This window comes from Schistocerca gregaria, unplaced genomic scaffold (genome assembly GCF_023897955.1).
Source record: "Schistocerca gregaria isolate iqSchGreg1 unplaced genomic scaffold, iqSchGreg1.2 ptg000310l, whole genome shotgun sequence".
Taxonomy (NCBI): Eukaryota; Metazoa; Arthropoda; class Insecta; order Orthoptera; family Acrididae; genus Schistocerca; species Schistocerca gregaria.
Genome location: NW_026061790.1, coordinates 317,501 through 325,000, shown reverse-complemented (window position 1 = coordinate 325,000; position 7,500 = coordinate 317,501). Strand labels below are relative to the sequence as shown.

The following is a 7,500-nucleotide window of genomic DNA, read 5'->3' as shown; positions in this document are numbered from 1 at the left end:
TTCGTCGTGGGCGCTGGCCGGCAGGCCGCGAGACCTGACGCCCGGCGGCAAAGAGTGCTCCTCTGAGGATATAGATGTTCCGTTCCGCCGCATAATGGTGACGGTGACCGCTGCCTGCGGTGGCAACGCTGGGCAGAGTCGATACTCGCTGTGTGGTGGAAGGTAAACATTATGCGGTACATCAGTACTTTCCTAATAGTTCGGTCGTCTCACGGCACTGCTTAGTAAATGATGCAAGGCCACATATAGATGATTTATGCGAATGTCCCTATACGTGCTGTAAGACTGGGCACACAACGTGAATCGCACGTCAGCCAGACACTCGAACATGCACCACTCTCGGCCTGCAACGGAGACACACAATACGTAAACATCTGGAATGCGACAATGTCGAGTGCATCCTCTCTGCGACATTGCACCGTCGACACTATGATAACCAGAGCAGTAGGTCCACCTATAAAAGCACAATACCCCACTCCTCCGACAACTACCATTGCTCAGATAAACCAACACACATCCTACACAGAGGGGCACCAAATATCACCCCCCGCCCTCGTGTTATACCACATGAAAAATTGCAGAAGTGAGAGACACAGACCCGCCAGCCTCTTGCTACAAGCATCGAACCGACGTGACGTATCTGACGGTGACTCAGGCATCCGCGTACTGCCACCACTATCCACCCCCCCCCCTCTCTCTGCCCCCTTCCCACACAATACCAAATGTAACCAACTTTATCGCTTAACCTAACTGTGGCTGTACCACATTATCGCTTAACCTAACTGTGGCTGTACCACATTATCGCTTAACCTAACTGTGGCTGTACCACATTATCGCTTAACCTAACTGTGGCTGTACCACATTATCGCTTAACCTAACTGTGGCTGTACCACATTATCGCTTAACCTAACTGTGGCTGTACCACATTATCGCTTAACCTAACTGTGGCTGTACCACATTATCGCTTAACCTAACTGTGGCTGTACCACATTATCGCTTAACCTAACTGTGGCTGTACCACATTATCGCTTAACCTAACTGTGGCTGTACCACATTATCGCTTAACCTAACTGTGGCTGTACCACATTATCGCTTAACCTAACTGTGGCTGTACCACATTATCGCTTAACCTAACTGTGGCTGTACCACATTATCGCTTAACCTAACTGTGGCTGTACCACATTATCGCTTAACCTAACTGTGGCTGTACCACATTATCGCTTAACCTAACTCTGGTTGTACCACATTATCCCTTAACCTAACCCAAGTTGTCCCTTAACCTAACTCAAGTTGTCCCTTAACCTAACTCAAGTTGTCCCTTAACCTAACTCAAGTTGTCCCTTAACCTAACTCAAGTTGACCCTTAACCTAACTCAAGTTGTCCCTTAACCTAACTCAAGTTGTCCCTTAACCTAACTCAAGTTGTCCCTTAACCTAACTCAAGTTGTCCCTTAACCTAACTCAAGTTGTCCCTTAACCTAACTCAAGTTGTCCCTTAACCTAACTCAAGTTGTCCCTTAACCTAACTCAAGTTGTCCCTTAACCTAACTCAAGTTGTCCCTTAACCTAACTCAAGTTGTCCCTTAACCTAACTCAAGTTGTCCCTTAACCTAACTCAATTTGTCCCTTAACCTAACTCAATTTGTCCCTTAACCTAACTCAATTTGTCCCTTAACCTAACTCAATTTGTCCCTTAACCTAACTCAATTTGTCCCTTAACCTAACCCACGTTGTCCCTTAACCTAACTCAATTTGTCCCTTAACCTAACTCAATTTGTCCCTTAACCTAACTCAATTTGTCCCTTAACCTAACCCACGTTGTCCCTTAACCTAACTCAATTTGTCCCTTAACCTAACCCACGTTGTCCCTTAACCTAACCCACGTTGTCCCTTAACCTAACCCACGTTGTCCCTTAACCTAACCCACGTTGTCCCTTAACCTAACCCACGTTGTCCCTTAACCTAACCCACGTTGTCCCTTAACCTAACCCACGTTGTCCCTTAACCTAACCCACGTTGTCCCTTAACCTAACCCACGTTGTCCCTTAACCTAACCCACGTTGTCCCTTAACCTAACCCACGTTGTCCCTTAACCTAACCCACGTTGTCCCTTAACCTAACCCACGTTGTCCCTTTGCCTAACATAGTTCACTGCTCGGAATCTCTGGTGTCGTTGTTATCCTCATGTAGATGTCTTGCGAGTGTTGCTTACTTTCCACATATTCCCGCTATCCACTGTCAATTGTACTGCAATAGGACTATATCGCCGCCCCCCCCCCCCCTCTGTCCCCCTCTTTGTGTCTCTGTCCTCTCAAGCTGGTCGGTCTGGCGTTTGAGTGTTAAATGAGCCTCGCAGCTGTTCAGTTGCATTCAGATGTCGACGCCCTCAGTGTACGTCGTGGTATGGTCTGTGTCCATTGTCCGCTGATGTCGTACGCGTAACCCACACGCTGTACCGATCATCGGTCGTTACGTACAGAGTGAAGTAGTGTGATACGTGTGACCGTACGCTGGCTGTGCCCAACGGTGTCGAATCTCAATTTCCATATGTTGTGCTCGATGCTACTTGTCTCGTCTCCCAATAACAGCTAGGTTGCACTGTGGTACGCCGTAGAGGCGTGTGGGAGGAACGTACGAACGCATTGTATGTCACCCTGGGTCGCTGGGGGTGGTGGTGCGGTGAGTCAGGTCAGGTCAGGTCAGGTCAGGTCAGGTCAGCGTGAGCCGTCTGATGTAGTGACGCGTGTATTCCGACTTTGTCGTATTGCCTCACACAAAGTGCTACCCTGGTGGACCGCGTTCCATATCTGGGACATGCCGCAGATGCCGGTTGACAGTGGATCGCGGAAGGGACATCGCATACGTGCGCGGGCCACCTTCCACGTGTTCTCTTCTGCACATGTCGCAGTGTGTATGTGGTCTGATGTAGCGTGTCGTGACACATGACATCCTGGCATGCAAGAATTGTTGAATTCGCAAATGTAGGTGGACATCTACGTTTACTGCCCAAGATACGCAAATGAACTGGAAATCCGTTGTTGAGCGGTTGTTCACGCTGGAGGTGAATCTGTGATGGCGACGATCGGTACAGCTATTAACCGGTTGTTTCAGCGGTACCCGCCACATCCACACACGTGACTAGGCCCATGTGGGTATGAAGCGATACGCGGCGGTGGCTTGGTGGGACTGTTCCCGGCCGGTGAAGGGGGGCCGCCCGGCGTGTTGGCCGCGCGCTGCGTGGGCGCACGCGCAACAGGCGGCTGGTGGGGGGCGCCGAGTGGCAGGAGCGCCAGCCGACGGGCCCGGCAGGCGGTGCAGCTACGCTGCGGCGCACCCTGCACGCGGCGCCTGGCGGCCAAAGTTGGTTCAGCCGAGCCCGGTGCGAAGCGCGGTGGACATCTGCAGTGTGCTGGTCTGATTGAGGACTGTGTGCGTTGAGGATGCGCCGCCGCCTGGCACTCGGCGCCGCGACGCCGTCTGCTGCTCGGTCGCCCCAGCGGTTCTCGCAGGTGGTTTGTATCGCAGTTGTGCGGACGTGTTGGCGCGTGCGCTGTGCTGGGAGAGTTCGCTTCTGCACCCAAGTGGGGCTTTGCCCTTGTGTGGCGCTGGCGTTGGAGCTGCCGGTCACCATAGGTGGCGCGTGTTGTCTCCCGCCGGCAATGCCACGACAGCACGCTCCCGGGCCTCTGTCGGCAGCGGCAAGCTCAGTTGGGAGCAAGGGTGTTCGCACTAAAACCGTCTACTCGCCTAACTCCGGGCGATTGCGCCTCTCTCGAAACCGACCAAGTACCTAGGACGGCGCTGCGCGCCGCCGGGACCTGAGAGGGTTTCGAGGTGTATCGTGCAGGGGAGCTCGGCCTCCTCCTGTTTGCAGAATAATTGAGCGGACGCTTGCGTGTTCGCGCGGGCCCCCGGGACACACTCCCGGGCGGCCGGCTGCTCAGCTCTAGTTGACGCAGCTCCCTGGTTGATCCTGCCAGTAGTCATATGCTTGTCTCAAAGATTAAGCCATGCATGTCTCAGTACAAGCCGCATTAAGGTGAAACCGCGAATGGCTCATTAAATCAGTTATGGTTCCTTAGATCGTACCCACGTTACTTGGATAACTGTGGTAATTCTAGAGCTAATACATGCAAACAGAGTCCCGACCAGAGATGGAAGGGACGCTTTTATTAGATCAAAACCAATCGGATTGGCTTGTCTGGTCCGTTTGCCTTGGTGACTCTGAATAACTTTGGGCTGATCGCACGGTCCTCGTACCGGCGACGCATCTTTCAAATGTCTGCCTTATCAACTGTCGATGGTAGGTTCTGCGCCTACCATGGTTGTAACGGGTAACGGGGAATCAGGGTTCGATTCCGGAGAGGGAGCCTGAGAAACGGCTACCACATCCAAGGAAGGCAGCAGGCGCGCAAATTACCCACTCCCGGCACGGGGAGGTAGTGACGAAAAATAACGATACGGGACTCATCCGAGGCCCCGTAATCGGAATGAGTACACTTTAAATCCTTTAACGAGTATCTATTGGAGGGCAAGTCTGGTGCCAGCAGCCGCGGTAATTCCAGCTCCAATAGCGTATATTAAAGTTGTTGCGGTTAAAAAGCTCGTAGTTGGATTTGTGTCCCACGCTGTTGGTTCACCGCCCGTCGGTGTTTAACTGGCATGTATCGTGGGACGTCCTGCCGGTGGGGCGAGCCGAAGGGGTGCTTTCGCGTCCCGAGGCGGACCCCGTTTAAATCCTACCAGGGTGCTCTTTGTTGAGTGTCTCGGTGGGCCGGCACGTTTACTTTGAACAAATTAGAGTGCTTAAAGCAGGCAAGCCCGCCTGAATACTGTGTGCATGGAATAATGGAATAGGACCTCGGTTCTATTTTGTTGGTTTTCGGAACCCGAGGTAATGATTAATAGGGACAGGCGGGGGCATTCGTATTGCGACGTTAGAGGTGAAATTCTTGGATCGTCGCAAGACGAACAGAAGCGAAAGCATTTGCCAAGTATGTTTTCATTAATCAAGAACGAAAGTTAGAGGTTCGAAGGCGATCAGATACCGCCCTAGTTCTAACCATAAACGATGCCAGCCAGCGATCCGCCGCAGTTCCTCCGATGACTCGGCGGGCAGCCTCCGGGAAACCAAAGCTTTTGGGTTCCGGGGGAAGTATGGTTGCAAAGCTGAAACTTAAAGGAATTGACGGAAGGGCACCACCAGGAGTGGAGCCTGCGGCTTAATTTGACTCAACACGGGAAACCTCACCAGGCCCGGACACCGGAAGGATTGACAGATTGATAGCTCTTTCTTGATTCGGTGGGTGGTGGTGCATGGCCGTTCTTAGTTGGTGGAGCGATTTGTCTGGTTAATTCCGATAACGAACGAGACTCTAGCCTGCTAACTAGTCGCGTGACATCCTTCGTGCTGTCAGCGATTACTTTTCTTCTTAGAGGGACAGGCGGCTTCTAGCCGCACGAGATTGAGCAATAACAGGTCTGTGATGCCCTTAGATGTTCTGGGCCGCACGCGCGCTACACTGAAGGAATCAGCGTGTCTTCCTAGGCCGAAAGGTCGGGGTAACCCGCTGAACCTCCTTCGTGCTAGGGATTGGGGCTTGCAATTGTTCCCCATGAACGAGGAATTCCCAGTAAGCGCGAGTCATAAGCTCGCGTTGATTACGTCCCTGACCTTTGTACACACCGCCCGTCGCTACTACCGATTGAATGATTTAGTGAGGTCTTCGGACTGGTACGCGGCATCGACTCTGTCGTTGCCGATGCTACCGGAAAGATGACCAAACTTGATCATTTAGAGGAAGTAAAAGTCGTAACAAGGTTTCCGTAGGTGAACCTGCGGAAGGATCATTACCGACTAGACTGCATGTCTTTCGATGTGCGTGTCGTGTCGTGCAACACGCTACCTGTACGGCAGTGGCCGTGCGCCGCGTGCGGAACCACGCGTGCCTCTCAAAACTAGCGGAAGTGTTGTTGTTGTGTGGTACGAGCGCTGAAGCTCTGGAGCGGCTGGCCTGCGGTACCTGGCGCCTGGCGCCGGTTTTGAATGACGTTCGCCCGAGTGCCTGTCCGCTCCGGTGTGGAGCCGTACGACGCCCATCGGCTGTGAGGCCGTTGGACACAAAAAAATAGTGGAACAGGGGCCGTCAGACGCCTCAGTCCCGCAAATGCTACTGTCTTGAAAGAGACAGTGGGAGACTGAAAAGGAAAAGATCACCCAGGACGGTGGATCACTCGGCTCGTGGGTCGATGAAGAACGCAGCAAATTGCGCGTCGACATGTGAACTGCAGGACACATGAACATCGACGTTTCGAACGCACATTGCGGTCCATGGATTCCGTTCCCGGGCCACGTCTGGCTGAGGGTCGGCTACGTATACTGAAGCGCGCGGCGTTTGTCCCGCTTCGGAGACGTGGGAGTGTCGTGGTCGCCTGTGTGGCCGGCCGCGTCTCCTTAAACGTGCGATGCGCGCCCGTCGCCTGGCGGTTCGCATACCGGTACTTTCTCGGTAGCGTGCACAGCCGGCTGGCGGTGTGGCGTGCGACACCTCGTACAACGACCTCAGAGCAGGCGAGACTACCCGCTGAATTTAAGCATATTACTAAGCGGAGGAAAAGAAACTAACAAGGATTCCCCCAGTAGCGGCGAGCGAACAGGGAAGAGTCCAGCACCGAACCCCGCAGGCTGCCGCCTGTCGTGGCATGTGGTGTTTGGGAGGGTCCACTACCCCGACGCCTCGCGCCGAGCCCAAGTCCAACTTGAATGAGGCCACGGCCCGTAGAGGGTGCCAGGCCCGTAGCGGCCGGTGCGAGCGTCGGCGGGACCTCTCCTTCGAGTCGGGTTGCTTGAGAGTGCAGCTCCAAGTGGGTGGTAAACTCCATCTGAGACTAAATATGACCACGAGACCGATAGCGAACAAGTACCGTGAGGGAAAGTTGAAAAGAACTTTGAAGAGAGAGTTCAAAAGTACGTGAAACCGTTCTGGGGTAAACGTGAGAAGTCCGAAAGGTCGAACGGGTGAGATTCACGCCCATCCGGCCACTGGCCCCCGCCCTCGGCAGATGGGGCCGGCCGCCCGCGCGGAGCAATCCGCGGCGGGGTCGTGTCCGGTTGCCTTTCCACTCGCCGCGGGGTGGGGCCGTTCCGGTGTGCGGTGGGCCGCACTTCTCCCCTAGTAGGACGTCGCGACCCGCTGGGTGCCGGCCTACGGCCCGGGTGCGCAGCCTGTCCTTCCGCGGGCCTCGGTTCGCGTCTGTTGGGCAGAGCCCCGGTGTCCTGGCTGGCTGCTCGGCGGTATATCTGGAGGAGTCGATTCGCCCCTTTGGGCGCTCGGGCTCCCGGCAAGCGCGCGCGGTTCTTCCCGGATGACGGACCTACCTGGCCCGGCCCCGGACCCGCGCCGCTGTTGGCTCGGGATGCTCTCGGGCGGAATAATCGCTCCCGTCAGCGGCGCTTCAGCTTTGGACAATTTCACGACCCGTCTTGAAACACGGACCAAG

At 54.4% G+C, this 7,500-nt stretch overlaps 3 non-coding genes across 3 annotated transcripts in view; all 3 read left to right on the top strand.

The window, feature by feature from the left end:
- Nucleotides 1-3,960: 3,960 nt before the first annotated feature.
- LOC126305351 (small subunit ribosomal RNA) lies at nt 3,961-5,853 on the top strand. The gene has a single exon (XR_007553415.1). It is a non-coding gene; the product is annotated as a small subunit ribosomal RNA (ribosomal RNA).
- Nucleotides 5,854-6,214: 361 nt separating this feature from the next.
- LOC126305444 (5.8S ribosomal RNA) lies at nt 6,215-6,369 on the top strand. Its single transcript, XR_007553496.1, has one exon. It is a non-coding gene; the product is annotated as a 5.8S ribosomal RNA (ribosomal RNA).
- A 188-nt stretch (nt 6,370-6,557) lies between these two features.
- The window catches only part of LOC126305378 (large subunit ribosomal RNA), a 4,222-nt gene continuing 3,279 nt past the window's right edge, over nt 6,558-7,500 (top strand). The window contains exon 1 of the ribosomal RNA XR_007553439.1: nt 6,558-7,500. This exon is cut by the window's right edge and continues 3,279 nt beyond it. This is a non-coding gene — a ribosomal RNA (large subunit ribosomal RNA).